Source organism: Rosa chinensis, chromosome 1, assembly GCF_002994745.2.
Source record: "Rosa chinensis cultivar Old Blush chromosome 1, RchiOBHm-V2, whole genome shotgun sequence".
NCBI classification, from domain to species: Eukaryota; Viridiplantae; Streptophyta; class Magnoliopsida; order Rosales; family Rosaceae; genus Rosa; species Rosa chinensis.
Window position 1 is genome coordinate 58,399,749 of NC_037088.1, and position 22,259 is coordinate 58,422,007.

Consider the following 22,259-nt stretch of genomic DNA (forward strand, 5'->3'; position numbering starts at 1 on the left):
TTCGTAGCAGCCATGTTGACTTGGTTGGGTTGGATTTGAGCCTGCATGTTATGCTGGTGTCCCATGTTTTCGTGTGCTCCATTATTCCCGTTAGCCATCAATTGTTGGTAGATGAGGAGCAGGGTGTTATTGAGATTTGCCATCTGGGTACTAGTGTTATTGTTGATGCTTGCTGCCAAATCTCGACCCAAACCATCCACTGAGAGCCTTAACTCATGGACAGTCCTCCTGGACTCGTCGGCCATCATTCGAGTTATCTCCTCGGCCGAAGGGTTGAAATTTGGATAAATCCCCCATTGGTTTTGTCCAAACTGTGATGAGTTTTGATGTGAAAGAGCCATTTGTCCGGAAGTCAATCCAAATGGTGTCACAGACGTAGATTCGGTCTGAATGCTTGGTACGATCATGACCATACTTGACATTCCTATGGTTGAGGTGTTGGTAGCCCCTAGGACGGCCTGAGTTGCGGCCGTAGTTCCATGACCAGTCGTGACCGCAGACGTAACCGGGGTTGACATACGTGATGGTGTCACACTACCTGACGTCCCTGGTCCACTACTCATGGCTGAGGTTGTTCTTGTATACTTTCGCTTCGGACACTCGGCCGAGGTATGGCCGACTTCGTTACACTTAAGACAAGTATTTCCCCGGTATTTTGAGTTTGGATTGGGGTGCATCCAAAAATGACGCCTTAGTGTTTTTGTCCCACTGGGCGTGCCAAAAGATGTTTGCCTCAAAATCGTCTCGGCCGAAATGAGAGCCGAGGGACTTGTGGTTGAATCGTCCTTCTGAAATTGCGCGGGCGTACCAACTCGAGGTTTCTGATTTGAATCGTGCGTGATCTGACTTCTTTCAAATGATTATAGGCCGAGGAAGGAACCCTCTCGGCCTTTAGGTTCTAAGGCCTCTGTTGCAAGGACTTCGGTTAGGCGTCAATCCTGACCGGGATCTTCTATCACACTCACTTCTTGGGTAAACTCAAAGGTTCGGGTGACAAGCGAGAGATCTATTGGGTGGAGATACTCGCAAATCACAATAAGGACGAAGGTAAAGTGGATTCGGTTGTCAAAACGTTGTGAGATGATATGTGTGTGAACGGCGAATCGCATCAATCCAATCCGGACTGGCCGAAAGAGATCAATGGATGATAACTCTATGTTACGAACTACTCCTAAGTGCGAAAAGTAAAGTGCATATAAAATAAAGAACAAGAAAGTAAAATGCTTGAATGTAACGACTGAAATAAAAGTAAGAAACTAAAAATGAAAACAAGTTACGAAAGTTGAATAGAAGGCAAAGTACCTATGAAAGAGTAAGAGAAAAGTTTGAGTAAAAGTTGTATATTGATTTGTTTGTGTGGTGCCGGACCTTTTACAATAAGTTACAAGGTGCTATATATACAAGTCAAAAACCCTAGCTAACTTGTCCTCCAAGACGTGGAATTGAAGTAGGATTCTCCTTCCTTCTAGGATTGATTCGTCTCGTAAAACTCTGACTTTGCTGATATCCGAGATCTTCACAATTAATATCATAGATTGACTCGAAACTCCTTCCTTGCGAGAATTCCTCAGTCGACACTGTTGACTAAACTTGGCCGAACACTTTTAATTCTCATTTCGGCCCACATGAGTAACCACCCTTTTGAACTCGGACTAAACCAAACATATGGCTACATGGTCCAACTCACTGATTTTTGGGTCGTCCGTTCCTAAAACCTTTAATCAAGCTGGGTGACCGATCGACACTTTTCCCTCGGTTGTATGACTTCACATTTCCCTCGGTCATCCGTTCCTAAAACCTCAAATCAAGCTGGGTGACCAACCGACACTTTTCCCTTGCTTGTATAACTTCCTGAACTATTTATCCTGAATGGGTGCCAACTCAGTCCCATTTCTTCTCAACATGGTCATACACGAGAGTGGGGAAGTTCAAGTCCAAACAGCGGCGTTGCTGGTTGTTCCCTCGAATTGTGGTTTTGGGTTCTATATAGGCCTGGGCACGGTCCTAGCCCGGCACCTAATTTGCAAGGCCCGGGACTAAGCCGGAAATTTTCGGGTCGGGCTCAAATTTTTTTTTTAAGTTTCTAGGACCGGAAGGGCCCGGACCGAAAAAAATCAGGCCGGTCCTTGGGTTTTTTCAGGCCCAAAAGGCTTTAAAAATAAATAAATAAATAAAAACAGATCTTGCTCCAAACCCATTCCTCTACCCTCTAAACTTCCAAAGCCAACCTAACCACCACCATTGAGAAAGAGAGAGATAGAGATGTTTTGAGGTTGAGTAACAAAGAAAAACTATAGAGAGAGAGAGAGATTTTGGGTTGAGTAACTACAGAAGAAGAAATAGGAATTTCTCTACAATTGATCTAATGGGGAAGGACCGAAGGAGGACTAGGGAGAGAAGGGAAAAGAAAAGAAAAAAGACAATGGAGGCGTTTGGGGAAAAGAAGAAGAAGAAGAAGAAGATAAGGAGAGAAGAAAAAGAAGGAGGGACTGGACGGGAAAACTGAAAAGAAAGAAGAAAGAAAAGAAGAGAGAGTCTAGAAAGAGGAGGGGTGGGACCAGGGAGAATTAAAGTAGAGAATCTCAAGGAGAAGAACGTGGAGAGAGAAGGAGGAAAAGAAAAATAGATAGGAAGACTAATAAAAAATATATTTTATATGTATTAATTAATAGTCGGGCCCAACGGGCTTTATCATAATTCAAAACCTTGGACCAGGACCGGACCGGGTTTGAGCCTGTTCGGACCGGACCGGAAAATATTAACAATTTTTTTTGCAAACCCGGACCGAATCCGACCGAACAGGGCAGTCCGGGCCGGTTTTACGGGCTTTTTCGCCCACCCCTAGTTCTATATATATGTGGCTGCACGTACTTGTGAGGGCAAGAAGAGAAAAGGCTTGAAGGTTAATTTGATGGAAGGCACGTGCACTGCTTGGTTTGGCAAGCAAGAAGGATGAATGCCACGTATCAAGGGATAATTGGTCAATGGGTGATTAACCCATACTCCATGCTGCACGTGTTTGTGAGCTTAATTAACCAATTAAGATGTCTTTTTATATACTGTACTAATTGGTTCTCTATGGCTTTATGCTAACTAGAATCTGCATGTATTTCTGTGACTTTTCTTTACATGAATTCCATTTATGGTAATGTCCTGCTTGGTCTCATACCTTTTATAACTCTCTAGTGGTATTAAATCAATTGAAAGTAGTTCTGTTGTTTAATATCAAGTTGCAGAAATTGAAGAATTCAGTGCTCCAACTCTTGCTATAATTCCACATTGTAGGCTCAAATGCTTGGGATTGAGGAAAATTTGCCATATGTGCAATGTGCAATTTGATGATCGACTATTTTTCCTTGCAGGGACTGAACCATAATCTGGATCAAATGTGAATGATATCGATCGGTTAGACTTCAGGCTGAGAACAGTAGTACCTCAAAGACTGAACCAAATCAGTTTCAGGAAACCCCTATGATTCCGTTTATAAAGTTTGTAACTTCTACAAAATTGTGCTATCTATTACCCAAGCCAGTATAAGTTGTTTACAGAATCATGTTCTCAAGCTAAATATTTTAGCTTTTGGTTAAATCACATACTGAGTTTAGCCTTCTCACCAGTTCAGGTATATAACATACACGCAGCATCGCGCGGGCTTCATATCTAGTTGATATAAGGGTAATATGAATATGACATTTGAGCAATATAATTTTTTTGTTTGTTTGAAAAGACATCATTTACTGCGCGCAGAGTGTGCCTTAAATAGGAATTCAGTCACTCTTTTACTGCGTGCAGGGGTATGCCTTAAATATGAGGTTTTTTACGGCGTGCAATGTGGGCCGTAAATGACCTCAGTCACATTTGTGGAACCACTTTTACGGCATGTTAATTGTTCTTTTATGACTCTTTTTTGCTCGCCGTAAAAGACATGTAGTCTTTTACGGCGCGAGCTTTTACAGTGTGTTTTTGTGCGCCGTAAAAGACCAGTTTTGGTGTAGTGCATGAATGTTATCAATTATGTCGCACATGGTATGTGATAGAAATCAACTTCAACTTAATTCTGTCGCACATTTTATGTGAAAGAAAATAGAGTAGGGAAATTTATGGATACTGTATGCATAAACTATGCAGGATCAACCATAGATCTCTAAGGTGTACACATAATCTACTAGAATTGGCAGATATAACACAGCTCGCCATATATCTGTCATAACAAATAGTGTGCATAGAACAAGATAGAGGAGTGCAGGCTGACCATTGCCTTTCATAAGGAATAAGATAAAGTAATATGAGGTTCACATATAAAACTAATTGACAATAGATAGAGTGATCAAACCTTATAAACCCACAAGGAAGATTCCAACTTTTCCATATGAGATTTATACTCTCAACATGTCCCCGCACGTGTGGCGATATTTCAATTCATACACGTGGACAATTAATATTAGGTGACGTGGAACCCTTGTGACTACTAGGCATAAACATGTGGGATAATCTGGCTCTGATACCAAGCAAGCTATGATATATATGAATTAGAGATGAAGGAGCAAGAAGATGAGAGAAAGGGAAAGAGCGAGAGCAAACGTAAAAATTGATACATTGTGTTCTCTATATGTAGTGAACAACCTATTTAGAGTCATAGAAAGTTACAATAATATCCTTTCATATTCCTAACAAACCAGTCGGTTCAACTTAAGGAGATCATCACATCAATATTGATCTGCTTTGTATATACAACATAATAATATGACACGCATGAACCATATAAGCTGACACATGCATAATAAAATACCTTTTTATATTTAGAAAATTACATACAAGTAACAGACCAAATTTACAAAAACATAAACCCCATCTTGTATTAGATTTATACAATTAAGGACATAAAGCCCAAGCCCAAAGAGAATGGAATAGACTTAACCTCTGAAATTTCATGTGTAATTACGAATTAATACAATTTTTCATTAAAATTACTGTACTGCCATTATCAGACCTCTCATCTCTCATCTCTCATCAGATTTTCTTCTATTTCTAATGGAAGAAATGATTATCACGAAGCAAGTTGGGAGCTACCAGTTCGACTAGGAGACTCGGTCGAAGTTGAGCGACTTAGAGAAGACCCACTGAACTTCCTCGACGATTCTGATCCCGTTCCGGCAACAGACTCATTCATGAAAGGCTTCGAGGAAGAGATCTCCAATTCTTGTTCAACGTCGCCTCGTCTAACTCCGGACACTGCCTCAGCTCCGATGCGGTGGTCGATCTCACATCAGATTTCGGCGAACTAGAAGCTCTGGAAAATGCAAAACCCGCCGGAGCTGCTATACGCTTTCCGGCGTTCGTACTCCGTCCACGGTGCACCATCAGAACAACCACAGGCCTGACGACGATGGTGTGAAGAACCGAACGCGATAGGTTTCCAGGCCGGAGGTGGTCGGAGAGAAGAATTCCGGTCGGATCTTGATTCGGGTCGCGGGTCGTCGATCGGGGTCGAAGAAGCTTGAAGCTTATGGTACAATCTGGTGTGCTCGGTCCTATTCCAGCCACTATATTCTTGATCTAAACGGTTGATATCAAGTGATGGAGATAACACACGGACCAGATCGGGCCAATTTTTTTTTATTTTCTGCAATAATTTCTTTAATACTAAAACTGCTCAAATTCATAAAAATTAGTTCGGGTATCCGAAAAATTCCCCGAAAATTCCCACAAACTCATCTTGTCGCGTCCTTTATTATCAAACTCTTAAATCAAGATCAGTACGATTGCAATAGCAGAACTAGACGAGTATGAGTGCAGTAGCAGGATTAGATGATGAAGAGTGCAGTAGCAGGATTAAAAGATGACGAGTGCAGTAGCAGAACACGAGTACAAGTATAGTAGCAGAACTGGATGAGTATGAGTGCAGTAGCAGGATTAGGTGATAACGAGTGCAGTAGCAGAACATGAGTACAAGTGTAGTAGCAGAACTGAACGAGTATGAGTGTAGCAAGTGCAGTAGCAGGATTAGAAGATGACGAGTGCAGTAGCAGAACACGAGTACAAGTGTAGTAGCAGAACTGGTCGAGTATGAGTGCAGTAGCAGGATTAGGCAATGACGAGTGCAGTAGCAGAAAGCGAGTAGCAGAACTGGACGAGTATGAGTGCAGTAGCAGGATTAGATGATGAGATGAGAGTAGTAAGAGAGTGAGGTTTTGTGAAGTAACAAAAAGAGATTATTCTCAAGGAAAAAAAAAGTAACATAAACGGATTATTCTTAGAAGAAAAAAAAAAGTAACATAAAAGGATTATTCTAAAAAAAAAAATAACATAAAGAATTATTCTCAGAAAAAAAAAAATAACATAAGGGGATTAGAAGTCAAAAGAAGTAATTAAGGGTAAAAAAGTAAATTAACTCATAACATGTGGCAAGTGGAGAGCAGATTGTCCTTATTTGTAAAATTTGATCCTTATAAATGAATTAGAAGTTAAAAGAAGTAGTTAAGGGTAAACAAGTAAATTAACTTATGACATGTGGCAAGTAGAGAGCACATTGTCCTTATTTGTAAGTTTTAGTCCTTACATGTTTAATTCAATCTTGGGTTAATTACATATAAGTGCATCTTTGAATGTTTTTTTAGCCATAAGGCCACCAACTAATTTTTTCCCTCATAAGGCCACTAGATTTAAAATGGTGTTATATTTTGGATATAAAAACCAATATATTTACATAAATGCCACTAGAGTAAAAAGCCAACAACCATTCTCTCTCTTCCCTCCGGCGATGTCTCCGGTCAACTCCGCCCGACCTCCCGCCGACTCCGGCCGGTCTCCGGCCGACCTCGGTCCAACTTCCGGCGAGTCTCCGACCAACTTCCGATGGGTCTCCGGCCAACTTCCGGCGACTACAAAAGCTACTGTCACAAACACCAAAAGCTACTGTCGCTAACAACAAAAGCTACTATGGTGAGATTTCTGGCAATCTCCGGCGAGGTCACAAAAGCTACTATCACTAGCAATAAAAGCTACTATCACTAGCAACAAAAGTTACGCTGGTGAGATTTCCGGCGAGGTCACAAAAGCTACTATGACCAGCAACAAAAACTACGCTGGTGTGAGATTTATGACGAGGTCATAAAAGCTACTGTTACAAGCAATAAAAACTAATGTCACTAACACAAGCTACGCTCTACGAAACCAAAAGCTACTATCTCTACCAGCAAAAGTTACTATCACCAACACCAAAAACTACTCTCACCACTAACAAACACTACTGTTGCCAACACAAGAAAGCTACGTCACCAACATCAGAAAGCTGCTCTCACCATCATCAAAAGTTACTCCCAACAACGCCAAAAGCAATAACTAAGCAAAACGAAAGCTACAGACTGAAAAAGCTATTCTCAAAGATTAACAAAGATATGGAAATATAAAGGATACAACCAAAATAAAAAAGCTACTGCAATTGAGAAATGAAAACATATTCAATGCTACAAAAAGTATGCAGGTTCAACAATGATATAATTATGTAAAATGGCTACTACCATAGTTGTTAAAAACCACTACCACAGTTGTGAAAATCTATTACAATAGTTATAAAACTACTGTCAAGCTCTACCACACTACGCTAACCATAGACATTATTTTGCCACCTTCAACATCAAACTTCATTTCAACATTTCTTGGTTGGCCGGATAATCTCTTTGTCAATGGAGGCTTCAGTACTCAAATTCACATGATTTTCGAAATCTACTATTGCAAATGCAAAGGGAAAGAATTCTGCAAGAAGATACAACAAAATATTAGTATTTGAAATGTAGACTAAAAACAAGCAATTTAAAAATAAACTGACATAGACACAGAAAGCTACTATGACACATGCACAAAGTTACTAAACCAGTAATAAAAAGCTACTGACATACATACTGATTGCAGAAAACCAGCTGATTATCCGTGTTTATAGTGTAACAAAAATCTCAAACAAGAAATGCTAGAGATACGAAATCATAACAAAAAGAAAATTAAATTTCATTCAAAATCATGCTTTTCTAAATTTGATAAGCTATTAACAAAAGACTACTTGAAATCAATCAAAATAAAAACAAAAAGTTACTAACATCAGATTGAAAAGATACTAACATAGATATAGAAAGCTATTATCATAGTGTTAAAAAGCCACTATAACAATTATAGAGAGCTAATGACTTGAAATCAATAAAAATGGAAACAAAAAAGCTACTGACATCAAATTGAAAAGTTACTAACATATGGATAGATTGCTATTATCATTGTGTTGAAAAACCACTATAACAGTTATAGAGAGTTGTTGTCTTGAAATCAATCAAAGTGAAAACAAAAGAGCTACTAACATTAGATTGAAAGGTACTAACATAGGGATAGAAAGCTACTCTCACTGTGTTGAAAAGTCAGCGATACAATTGGCACTATATATATCACATACCAGCATGGCTTTATTTCAAAATAAAATTATTTATGACAAGGCCCCTATCTTCAAACCAATTGACCAGCCATATCTATTTAGAAGGAATGAGTTGTTAGCTTAAACCAATGTAAGCCTAGAACAAAAATTGGCAACACCACCGACACAGCAACCAAAATGCTCCTAAAGCACACCAATAACAACTACAATCCATCTAAACCAAGCTGGTACTGAAAATACACGAAAATGCAAAAAGTTTTTATTTTTTATTTTTTTACTAGAACTCACCTTGTTTGCATTAAATCAACACTTGGCTAGTAAAGCATCATACATGAGGAACCTAAAAAATACAGTAATTCTAGTGTTATAGCTATCTCAACCCCAAGCCATCTGCAAACTCATGCCCGCAATAGCAATCAGATTAAATTCATTGCAGGTCAAAGAACAAAGAGTCATGTAAACTTGAGGACGGATAAAATCAATAAAAGAAACCAATAAACCGTATCAAGTAAGCGCTATACAAACATGAGCAATCATCTCAAACCCTAAGAACAAACTAACAACTATAATAATCCAGTGATATCTAAATAGAGAAGTGTCTTTGCTGATGAATTCCAAATAACATGAAACAAGAGGAAGAAGAGGAAGGTACTATAGTAGTATTTGGAATGGCCCAAAACAAATCTTTGATCTCTGGAATTAGTACTCTCGCTCTTCCCTACCTCTGATCTCACCATCCAAGACTCATTACCATCATCCAAACAGCCCCTGCGTGAAAATTCAACAATCAAAATTTATAGTCTAACTAAAATTGCTGCGAATTTTGAATGTGAACTAGTATCGACGAATGCATAGACAAATCTGCAAAAGAGAATTTACATGCCTGACTTTAGATCCTCCGATCTGCATGACTTAACAAGAATTGGACAATTGAACTGAGAAGAAAGAAAAAAGAAGCGTCGGTGAAAGTGATCGGAGATTGTGTAATGGAATTTTGAGGAAGAGATGATGAAAGAGTGCGAGTTACCTTTTCAACATGGCTTCGCCGGTGAGAAACTGAGATTCAGTGAAGATGCGCCAAACGACGGTGAGTTACCTTCGTTGGAGAAGCGGATCCCGACGATCTTGGACATAACCGTTGACAACCTCGAGATCCGGAGCTTGGCCTGTTGGTGATGTCGCCGGAGATACAGTCGCAAGTCGGAGAGAGAGAGAGAGAGAGAGAGAGAGAGAGAGAGAGAGAGAGAGAGAGAGAGAGCTTGAATAGATAAGAATATATCGAAGAGAGAGAGAGAGCTTGAATCAGATCAGAATATAGGAATATTTTTTGGGTGAAAGGGCAAAATTGTCAAAAATTAAATTATTTGAAGATGTAAGTGGACTTATGTGAACAAGAAAAATCAGGTGGCTTTATGGCTAATTAAAGTTTCAAAATAACACTTGTGTGTAATTTTCTATTCAATCTTTAGAGGATGTATTTGTTAAGTCATCTTTTGTCAATAACTTATATGTAATTTGTTATTTTATATTCCTAACAAACTACTTAATTCAACTTAAGGGGATATTCGCATCAATATCGATCTGCTTTGTATATACAATATAATCGGACACGCAGGAACGAGATTGTTTTAGGCTAGGAGTAGCTCTCCATACGTATTCACTTAATGAGGTTGATCGATCAGTCCCATAGTGTAAACCCGGGTCGGGTCCAACTGCTGACTTACCAGAAACAAAACAAAAAAACAAAAAAGAGAGAGAAAAACGAAAAAGAAAAAAAACTGCCGACTTTCCGACAGATTATGCTCCACCAAATGTGAAAGTAACAGGCAGTAATTGGTTTAGTACAAAAGTGAAAGAATGCGTACTGACTACTACTCACAAGACCTTGCTTTTATATTAATATATGCCTTCCAGAGCATGTCCTCTTTAACAAATAACCAGGATATATATATATTTTTTTAAAAAAATATAACCGGGAATCTTAAGCACACTATCTCAACAAACGTATCTCTGTCCTTTAGCTCCTTATAGTTGCTCTTACCCTAATACATATACAGTCTTTGTTCAATGTTTCCTTTCCCTCATGATCATCAAAGCAAAGATTTTGAATTACAAATGTATTCGACTCCGCACCAAAAAGATTTTATGCAACAGGATCTGATCATGATGCGGGGTAGTCATGAGGTTTTGCCATCTGATCTGCAGGGACGTGGTCTATCCAATATTAATATTAGTAAAGCAAATATTAATAATATGGCTACTGATTCTGACGAAAGGAAGATCATGCGTAGGGACAATGAGCGCCAAAGAAGACAAGTTATGGCGATTCGCACTGCATCACTTCGATCCCTCCTCCCTCTTGAATTAATTAAGGTAATTGTTTAGTTAATTCAGTAATTAGTTTGCACAGATTGGGATCCATTTCTTTTTGGGGTGGTTGAGTTCAAACATATCTAGGTTTTAGATAGTAAATCAATCACAATGATTAATCTAGCTAGGCCGGGTTTTATTTTTTGATGGCGGTATACAGGGAAAACGTTCAATCTCCGAGCACATAAATGAAGCAGTGAATTATATAAAGCAGCTGAAGGAGAAGATACAGGAGCTGAATGCCAAGAAGGAAGAGCTTAGAAGGGTGTATAAACAGTACAGTAGTTCTGCACATGATTTCAGTCCTGAAATTAATGAAAATTTGGGTACCAAGAGTACTTCCAATATCATGGTTGGCCCAACATGTTGGGGTGGAGTGGAGATTGTGGTAAGTACTAATAGTACAAATTGCAGTGAGCTAGAAGGGTTTTCTCTTTCAGGAGTACTCAAAGCATTGCTTGCAGAGAGCCTTACCGTTGTGGAGTGTGCTTCCACTGCAGCAAATAAGAGGTCGTTTCACTCTCTTCAGTGTGAGGTATGGCTGTTGGTTCCTTTAAATTAAATTACTCCCTCATCTTTCTACAGCTAAAACCATGGATTCAACAAATTAGTTCATAGTATTTGTTATTCAATTTCACAGGTCGACGATTTGGCATGTATGGATTTGTCTGAGCTACAACTGAAACTAAATTTTTTATGCAATTCTGGCTAGTCAGCATGGCATTCTAGTTCGGAGATAGGTATTCCCTTCACTACGTTGATTGATCAACTTTGATCAGAGCGGAGCCTATCTAGACTTATAAGTTGTATGTTGTGCTTGCATAGCTTGGTGCTCATCCTAATATAAATTGTGTTTCACCCTTTGTACTGCTTTATTTTGATCTGAGTATTAAGAAACTTAATTACAATTAATGGTTACGAAAATGGATAACTAAAAGCTGTTCAGAAACTAAAATGTCTATGAAGTCTTCTTGTCAAGCTAATTTTCTACTTCACAAAATTTTTATATGTGTCCTAACTATTGTAGACTCAATAGAACTAATATACATTAACCACTACATAGAATATACATTAACAGTTAAACACCTTAGTTAAAATTTACTAGAATCATTTATCTTGAAATTTACGACATTGTGCTCAATAAACCTAGTTATTATCTTTTCTTTTCTTTTTTTCGGTGCAAAAATCTAGTCATTACTTTGGCGTATTGAATCTGATCAAAGTTTGTTATAGTTCTAAATGTTTTTGATTTTACATATTATATAGCAGTAATTACAGTAAGTAGTTAGAAGGTTAGTTGATTATATTTGTTACTCTAGTTTCTAATATCTGATTATTATTTTTTCCTTTGTAATGGTACCTATATATGGGAAATTCTAGTGTAGTGGTGGGTATCTCATACCCACATTTACAAAAGTGAGAACAAATTTTGTTGTCAAAGTTGTAATTTGAGTCGTACTTTGTGTAATCTTAGTTCTAATAATGGCAATTACACATCTTACGACATTTTTCAAATTTTTGAACAAATTCGTTGTCAATGTTGTAATCGTAGTTCTAATAATGGTAATTACACCTCTTACGACATTTTTACAAGCTTTTGAACAAATTCGTTGCCAATGTTGTAATTGTTGTTTAACTATATGTAAATAGTGTAAATGAATATGGATATTTTTATTCTCAATGTTGTAATTTTGGTTCAAATACTTGTAAATTTTTGTTCAGATAGTTGTAAATAAGGGTATCTCATACCCACCAGTACACTAGCTTGTCTCCCTATATATATCCAAAGGAAGCAAACCATGATGGTTGGATTAGTTGCTGATGACAACAACTTCTGATATACACCTACTTCAAATAGTGCCTCTATTACACTATACTAGAACCAACGTTTTTATGGAAACACATGTTCTTCAAAGAGTGCAGTACTATTATTTTCCAGATTTGTTCGATGGTTGTAGGGTGTCACAACTAAGAAACATTACGCCAAGAATGTTGCATATCTTAACTAGTATGAAGTTAATTTTGTAGGTGTTTGTACTTTTCGTAAAAAGCATTGATGCTTTTAGGGAAAAGCAATTGGCTGGTTATCCAAGCAGTGGTAATTTTGTAGAAAACATTGGTATATTTCAGTGAAGAAGATTGGTGCTGTTAGTCCATATACAAAAGTAGTATACTGTTTTCATGAAAAGATCATAAAGACAACTGAACAACGGCATATAGTTGACTTGCTTGTGAACATTTTTATAGTTAAGTGAGTTTGCTATAACCACAGAGGTATACGTATACCATGATTTTTGCAGTTTTTACCGGAGGATCTTACGTACTCTTCTAAGAGAGTCATGATTATTCTAGGACTATATATATATATATATCTTATATTCAAAGTCTCAGTCTCTCTACTAGTGTACGTGTTATACTCTTTCTAAAAAGGAAGGTTTCTGAATCTCTATCAAATACATGATGCAGCTTATTACAAAGAAAATCTATCCTGCTAGTTAATGTTCTAATCTGAGTGCCATTGTTGAAAGCAAATCGGTTTCATGTTCACTAATATGTATATACCATGAGTAAGGACCACTAGTTCTACCCATGTGATTCCCGACGTTCTGAAACAAGAACCCTCTTGTGTTTCTTTAGCAATGCAAGTATATTTGAGTCTTGGCATATTAACTTATAATGTATATATCATTATATCAATGAGTGTTTGGTTTTGCAGAATATGAATCGTGTTCATTAGTGGTGAGGAGAACATACATTAAGAATGCATGCATGGAGAAAAGAAGTAAAGAACCATTAGATAATTAAAGCATTGAGATGCAGGTAAGGGGAATGCCATCAATGGGAGCTAGCTGGTACTGCAAATAGCCAAATATATCTAATGAAATTATGACAATTGACTATTTGTGTCCAGACAATGCCCGAATTAATATATAAACATACCTCAATGTTTGAAATTTTTCGGAAATCGGAATATTGATGACCAAGGCACTACAGTAAACCAGTTAAAATTCTGCAGTCAACTAGTAGCTCGTATGGCATGGTTATATGCACAGCTCCGGCCGGATGCCCTTCTGACTAAAATGAGTGAATCTTGTCTTTTGCTCAGTTTCTAACACCATCAACGCAAGGAGATATTCCCTTTCTTCTTCTGCTAGAGAAAATGAGATATGCCATGAGTTCTTCAATATGTAGATGATTCTCAATTCATACATTAGTATCGGGGAATTGAAATGTCCAAAGCGGGACAAGCTATGGTACTGTGATGTTTATCATACAGTTATCTTACATCTATTTGAACAAAAATTACAACTTATATGAATCAAAACTACAACATTGAGAACAAAGTTACCATATTCATTTACACTATTTACATATAATTAAACAAAAATTACAACATTGATAATGAATTTGTTCAAAACATGTAACAAAGTCATAGGCTTATTGGAGTTAAATCCCAAATATTCTTGGTGGCCAGGGGGGAGGAAACGTTCTGACAAGATCCCCCGAGCACGAATTAGTCTCTGGGCCTAGGAAGCTTTTGAGGACACCGTGTGATTGACAAATAAAAAAAAAAATCATAGGTGATGTAATTACTACTAATAAAACTACGATTATACAAAATAGGACTCAACTTTAATTACCACTCTGAGAACAAATTTGTTGTCACATTTATAAATATGTGTATGACATTGACATACTGGTATGTATTACAGAATTTTCCGTCCAATGCATCTGGGAGGAATAATGTTAGAGTACTCTCGTATCAATAATGTAAGACTTTGGTGTTGCCTATTACATCTCTCTATTCATTGTGAATTAGTAAGAAGATCCGAAAGAAAAAGAAGAAGAAAGAGCTTGTTAACAGTAATATCTCAACCCATAAATTATAAGTACATCAGATTTTAAATAAAGCCTTATAAATATTAAGTATCTCAATCCATTATCAACTTTCAAAAACTGGTTTTAAATTATCGCTTAAATTTTATGGGAAAATCCTTGAATTGAAGTAGTAATAAACATGACATGGAAAGATAAGCGACTAAAATTCACATTCCTCATTTTACAATCTACACTCCTCATTTGACTTTTTTTTTTTTTTTTTTGAGAATGAGAAATGGATTAAAAAAAACCTCTTAGCAAGTGAGAGTAAATATACATGTATTATACGTGTATTTAGCTATTTACTAACTAGATATGGTCAAGCAAATACATTATGATATGAAGATATCGATTTGATTACCAAGATGAGAGCCTTTATGGAAAGTACCAAAAGCAAAACCAGCCACTTTTTCTTTCTGCAGCCCAAGTAAGACGTCCACAAAGTCCTTTTTATCCTCGTTTCCATACTACTTTTTATCACTTGCATCCATATCTATGTGCTCTTGAACAACTCTGTCCAAAAAGTCATCAAACTGTTTAGCCATCTTGTCTAGTTTAGCGTTCAAACCATTGACGCTGCTCCACCAAGCAAGCCATGGAATGTAGTCCCCGATATACGCGCGTCCCATTAACTCCATGAACTCCTTCAAAATCTCCTGAAATATCTTACCATCTTCTCCAACGCAGTACTTCCTCCCAAGAGCCACTCTGCAGCTCACATCATTTGTGAGAGTCGAAAACATTTCGCTTAGATTTAGAGCAACTGAGTGATCTGGTGACGAATACGTGGACTGTTGTTCTATCTTCCTGAGCATCAGTTTGGTCTCTTCTTCTCTAATACCACCATAAGACTGAACCCTTTTGTTCCTCAAAAGATGCGAAACGAATATATATACTCTTCATCTGCTTCGAGTAGTCCCGGTAGGGTGTGGACGAGACGTCTCTGTGATCATTAAGGAGCTTCTCGAACACAGTCAACTTGGGCCGGCTGGAGAAGACGAGCCATTGGTCTTCAGGATCTCGCGGGCGATCTCAGGAGACGAGACCACAAGGACGGGCACGCTTCCAAAATGGAGGAGCATGAGATCAGGGCCGAAGCGCTTAGCTAGGGCTTCGAGTGAGCGATAAGGGTAGGTGCCTATTTGGTGAAGGTTTCCGATGATAAGGAGCTTTGGTGGAGAAGGTGGTGAGTTTTTCGTAGTAGGACAGCTAGTGATGATCGAACCATTTGAATAGGAGAATGAGGAAAATGAGTAGAAGTAGCACAGGCATTAGCTAGGCTTAAGGAACTGAAAGGTTGCAACAAGCTTTGGGTGGTGAACTCAAGCATTTGCAGGATTTGATCACTCAACATCTTAGATCTTCTTTCAGTGCTTCCTCTAGCTACGTATATGTTATTGGAAGATTTAAGCACGTACGAGACCAGTTCATCCTTTATACAAGATCAGACTAGGGTTTGGACAAAACCAATAGAATGGAATCCTAGGAGACATATAATTTATTTAATTAGCCAAGGTTGCAAAGCAACTTCCAGAAAGCAGAATGAGAATCACGTGTTAATCATTGGAGTTAAGCATTAAACGCGTTAATTGAGCAATATATTAGAGAAGTAATGGATATACATAGTCAATGGAGAGGACGAGATCGAAGGTGAGCAATAGATATAAAAACTAAAAAGAAACACAATCATTATTTAGAATCAGGTGCCATAAATTAGTCAATTAAAATTGAAAGTAACTATTTTATTGTTCTAGAAGGGGAAAAATAAGTCAATATAATTAGCTAATATTTCTTTTACATAAAAACTTAAAACATAATGGACTTTGTCAAGAAGGTGAGCATGGTCAAGTTGTTAAGAGTATAGGTAAAGTCAATATAGTTGGTCAAAGATTAAAGTGATAGTAATCAAGTCAGTATAAATAGTGAGATTTATCGTTTAATACTGTGAGTTGTCACTACTACACAAAGTGAATCAGACAACAGTCAAAAGCCTGTTGTCTGAATGAAAATGGAGATGTTGTAAACTGGCGTGTTGTCTGATCTCCCCCATCAGACAACATTCTTTTTTAATTGTCTCTCTGGTCATTCACACAACATGTGTACCTAAATATGTGTTGTCTAAATTTACCAAATTTCGATTCATGACGGTAGTCTGTTGTCGGGTATGAACTCAGACAACAACTTATTGTCGGGGTGTTGAGTGAAATTCACCAAGCACAACAATCTTTCCAAGCCTTTGTTGTCTGCTATATATTTTCAACGACAATATTGTATGAGACCTGATGTGTGAAGTAAACATCACACAAGCATTTTTGATTACCAAATGTTGTGTGAAATGTATTACAAATATCAATTTGCTCGATATGGTGTTGTCTCGGGTGAACCTCAGACAACACATTTTTTCTTCTTCTTGTTGTCTGAATTAACAGTTATATAACAAGTTTGATGATACTGATGTTGTCTAAATGTAATTTAAGATAACATTAATGTTGATGAATTTGTTGTCTTGAATGAACCTCAGACCACAATATTTCTTCCTTCTTGTTGTCGGTGTTCCTTTAAGACGACAAATTGCTGGATGCCATTGTTGTCTACACTAGCTTAAGATGACAAGTTGGTAGATGCAAATGTTGTCTGAATATCTTTGAGATGACAAGTTAGTAGATGCAAATGTTGTCTGAATATCTTTGAGATGACAAGTTGGTATATAAAGGTGTTGTCTGAATTCTCCTCAGACAATAAGCTTTATTTGGACCTTTCTTTTGTGTTGTGTGATAGTTTGCACTACAACAGTTACATTCATATATATGTTGTTGGACTTGAGTTTGCACAATTGATCCGGAAATAGGCAGATATGAAATTCAAAGTTGTCATTTACTTCATCATTCTCATACATCATTCTCGCAAATCTTACATTATCAATTCAAAGTACAAGCATCAACTCATGTCCAACCAAATCCATAGAACAAAGTTTCAACTGAACTAAAAAAGAAGATATAGCTCCATAAGTACCAAGCGCAATGCTTACATATATGTCTTCACCATAAACTTTGCCCACTCATTTCTGACCACATCAATATCTTCCTGGGTATATGTTGCTTTGCCTCTTCTCTCCCACTGAAATAAATTAGTTTGTAGTTAGTAATGGACAAATTTGCAAAAAGAATCTATAGCTGTACGTCATTGAGCATTATGTTTCAACTGACATATCCAAGCAATCGACATTAACCAAAAAATTACATATACATGTCATTGTTCAACAAAGGACATGTAAAACAACAGCAACCAAAATTTCAAGCATTCTGGACAACCTTGACATAATCCAAGCAACCAACACCAACCAAAAGTCATATTCACGCAAACACATGAAACACAATAGCAACCAAAATTTCAGTAACTATATTCCAAGCAACCTCAACTAGTATTACCTTGGTGAAAAAATCTAAGCTCTTATCTTCCACTATTTCCTTCATATATCTCATTACATAATATCCACAGTCTTTGTCCGTCTTTTGCCTTGGTGAAAAACATTACTTTTAGGTTTGATACTCAATAGTTTCACAACTACATGGAGATTGAACTTATCAGAAAATCTAAGGGGAGCCACTAAAAACCAACCTCCCGTCCCTAATCATAACATGAGATATTACCACTTTTCCTGTCAAGTAAATAACCAAATAATCTCTTGCACAACAACTATTGTTATAAGGGGGAAATAATATGATGAGGTTATTCGAGCTGAGCCGAGCCAAGCACAAAATAACCTCTTGCACAACCACTCCTGTCAAGTAAATAACAAAATAACCTCAGTATTTCGAGCTGAGCAGAGTCAAGATTGACTTTGAGATTAAATAACCCCAACTTTCACTAAGAGTTCAGTTTAGCTTCAACTCAAATAAGTGAAAGTGATTTCCACAAGCATGCCTAGCTAAGTTTGATTGGAATCTGAACTTTGTATGACTTTAAATCAGACTAAGCAGTGGTTAACCTAGCTAGTTGTAAGATTACTATTAACATATAAAAGTACCTTTGTTTTTGCTGCTAGACGATAGATGTCAGGAACATCAGACTGCTTGTGGTGTTTCGGATATGCCACATGACCATACAGATCATATCTGTCAATCAGCTTTAAAATAGAAAGAAGCACAGAGGCATTTGTGCTCGACATTTCATCAATATCATCGCGGTTTCCCATAATTAATGCCTGCAATGACACAAAAGGTGACAAGTTCATCCTTAAATATATGATTATATATTATTCTGTTTTTTGTTGGCTGAATAAGGAAGCCTCATCTATTTGTCAGGGGACTATTTGAATTACATAGTAGGAAGGTGCAGTTAAGAATTTGAACTTACGAGGTTAGAAAGATCCCTCAAAGGGCGACACTCTCCAAATGCTTTAACTAAAGTCGTAATATTCTTCTTAGGATCTGCCCTGGCAAGAGCAAGTATCATAGGCTTGCGCGGGTTGGTAAAGAAACGCATAATCTGCCAATTAGAAATCATTAGTCTTACATCATAATCTAATTATCTAGTTCAGGAAAAACACGCATCCCAATTTATCATTTCAACCCATGAAAGAATAAGCATCAACATAAAGCTATCAAGCTTATAATCCAAACTAAGCAAGAGAAGAAAGAATAGTTATAACCTCTGACCAAATTGGCAGGTCAGGATTAGCAGTACCATCATCATTTCTTTCCCCTTCCCCATCTGCATCACCATCTGCAGGTGGAATAATATGATGAAATTCCATTCCAGGAGGTATTACCTAACCATAACAACAAGAGTTGCAAGTTATTAAGAAGTACCACCAAATATAATGTGTTTTTATTTTTCAGTGGAGAAAGGAGGACAAATCTTTAATGAAAGACTTTGAAGAGATGTATGTTTTGATACTCACAACCGTGCGAGGCATAAACCTGCCATGACAGCTAACGCCCCTTTTTATTCTTGCTCGCAGTTTACGTTCTAGTATTGGATCAAAGCCATCATACAAGCACCATTGTGAGTCTATTTCCTGTCTAGTGCTGGTTATAACAATCTCAGAGGCGTCAAGTGATAGTTCCTCTGCTTCTATCCTTCTCATAATTTTGTATGTCGTATTTATTTCTTCTCTTGATTGGCGTCCTTGTTTCAAAAGTTGCTCAAGCTTATCTCTTCCAAGTGAGTGACCAGTAAATAACATTGGGATATTCAAGGCTCCAGAAAGAAGAGCAGCAGAGTCACCTGCATCTGCATAGTGTCCATGAATTGCCACCGGCCACACCGGTTCCCCACCTCCAATTTGCTCTCCAAGAGCTTTGGACAACTGTATAATATGGTTAAGTGCTCCATCTACAAACTCAGGAATGTGTGGCCAAAGGAGTTCTTTGGGAACGTATTTATCTTTTGGGCCAAATGGTATACGCACTATATAAGCCCCAGTACTCTCCCCAAGCTCCTCTTGGGATTCTCAGAGTTTACTGGATTCAACATTTCAGTTGGTTCCCCATAACTCCAATCCACATCTGGAGATGAAACTTGTCTTGTTAGTAAATCAACGCGATAAACTCCAGGCATTGAACCCAAGGCCCTGGCAAGTTCCACAACATACTTGACCTGATAACAATAAAACATTTATACTCTCAATGAATTGATAGAAGATGTTATGATTCTAGTCAAAATGTATCCAGTATTGACTATATGGAGAACACATGCATAGAGAACAATATGGGGAATAACACCAAGCTCCATGTTTTCACCGCGTATCAAGCCATGGAGGCTGCATGAAGACTGCTTGTTAGAAATTAAAGCATCAAGTGGTATCAAGAGTGCAAGATATATCATATGCATCGTCTTCCATAAAACCTGAAACTTAAATTGCATTAATTAAGGGAAAAAAAAAGTTGTTTAGCTCATTGCCTTATTAACACAATGTAGAATTTCTTTTCCTTTTGATGAGCAGCCCAGTTCTCCATCACATCCATAGAATTGATTCTACGCATTCTTCCTCCTCTAATGCTATCACTATTATGAGCTGAAATATCACCAACTGTGTCTCTACTCTCTCCTTCAGATAAGTCTTCTGACATGTCCTCAGTTGCCTCTCTCCTTCCCCTTTCACGCTCATCCCGACGCCTCGCTGTTCGTTGAGCTTCTTCTCCCTCAAGCTGATTAATTAGTACAACAACACCTCAACCATTTCAAAGCTCAAAAACTGAAAACAAACATTCGCTAATTCTATTTGTAATTAAAGAGCTTGTTTATAACACAAGATTCCTCAATATATATAGATAAAACTAGTACGTACTAAGATGAAAAATCTGAACTATGATTCTATATACAGAATTCACACATTTTGTAAATCTATCTTCTTATGATGGGACTAAATGTGCAGAGATGGAGTGGGAGAGAAGTTTTCGGAGAATTTTTCCTCCTCCACTTTGCGATTTCTCCAAATGACAACCAAATAAACTGAGACCCTTCCATTAAGCTTGCATTCTAAACAAGACCCAATTCAGCAATTGAACAAAGAAACACCCAGAAATACCATCAAGTTTTTCAAATCACCAAAGACCCATCTTTTGAATCACAAAAACATAACTACCCATATCAAAAATCAATGAAATGCTGCAAAATTTCAGCTTTCAAAAGACAAAATCGCACAAATGAAACTGTGCTCCACCCAGAACATGAAGTAAAGAAATTCAAGGTTTTTGACATTATTCAAAATCAGAACAAGAAGATGAAGACAGACCAGAAGAGAAGAAGAGAGACAAGTCGGCTATCCTTCTTTACCCTTGGACCTCCCAAACACCACCCAATTCACGTTATAACTAGAACAAGCAATGACATCAACATCTCAAAATCTCAAACTCAAATAAAACCCAAACCTAATCATACCCAACAAACCCAGATTGAAAATTTCCAAACCCTAATAAAACAAAGGCCTAATTAAAGAGGGATATAGTACCTGTAGACTAATCGACCAGAGTTGATGCGGCCGTAAGCTTCGGCGACTTCGAGCTCAGGCAGCGGAGAGAGTAAACCACCTGGATAGCGACTAAGCTTCGGCGACTTCGAGCTCAGGCAGCGGAGAGAGTAAACCACCTGGGTAGCGACTAAGCTTCGACGACTTCGAGCTCGACCAGGTAACGACTTCGAGCGGAGAGAGAGTGAGAGTGAGAGGCGGAGAGAGAGTGAGGAGAGAGCGAGAGAGAGTGAGGCGAGAGCGAGAGAGTGAGAGTGAGAGGCGGAGAGAGAGTGAGGCGAGAGCGAGAGAGAGTGAGGTCTGGTTTCGATAGGCTGCTGAGATGGTGAGATGGTGAGAGCAAAAAGGAGGGAGAAACGGAGGGAAGTTTTTGGCTTTGATACGACCAAGGAAGGAGATCTGCTAGCTCAAAAGGATTTGACCGATTTGTGTTTTGGGCTTTTGGCTACAAAAAATAAATATAAATTAAACTTTTTGTTTTTTTCTGATTTCTCAGACAACACATGTCCTAATAACTGTTGTCTTACAGTTATCAATTTCACCAAACTCCAATTGATTACAATGTGTTGGCTGAGTTTGAGAAGAAACGACAAGTATAACTAATGTGTCGTCTGACTAACT

General features: G+C 37.8%; 2 long non-coding RNA genes and 1 pseudogene across 3 annotated transcripts; all 3 read right to left on the minus strand.

Moving 5' to 3' along the window:
• Positions 1-6,678: 6,678 nt before the first annotated feature.
• On the minus strand, positions 6,679-16,064 carry LOC121051719. Of its 2 annotated transcripts, XR_005806624.1 has the most exons (5): positions 15,027-16,064; positions 13,727-13,934; positions 9,444-11,371; positions 9,069-9,351; positions 6,679-7,755 (listed from the first exon to the last, which is right to left on the minus strand). It is a non-coding gene; the product is annotated as an uncharacterized LOC121051719 (long non-coding RNA). The 2 variants fall into 2 exon arrangements; XR_005806623.1 differs by having other exon boundaries at positions 6,679-9,351.
• A 1,452-nt stretch (positions 16,065-17,516) lies between these two features.
• Positions 17,517-18,181, minus strand: LOC121052532. The gene is made up of 2 exons (XR_005809391.1): positions 18,094-18,181; positions 17,517-17,782 (listed from the first exon to the last, which is right to left on the minus strand). It is a non-coding gene; the product is annotated as an uncharacterized LOC121052532 (long non-coding RNA).
• A 133-nt stretch (positions 18,182-18,314) lies between these two features.
• Positions 18,315-20,263, minus strand: LOC112170786 (annotated as a pseudogene).
• Positions 20,264-22,259: the final 1,996 nt, after the last annotated feature.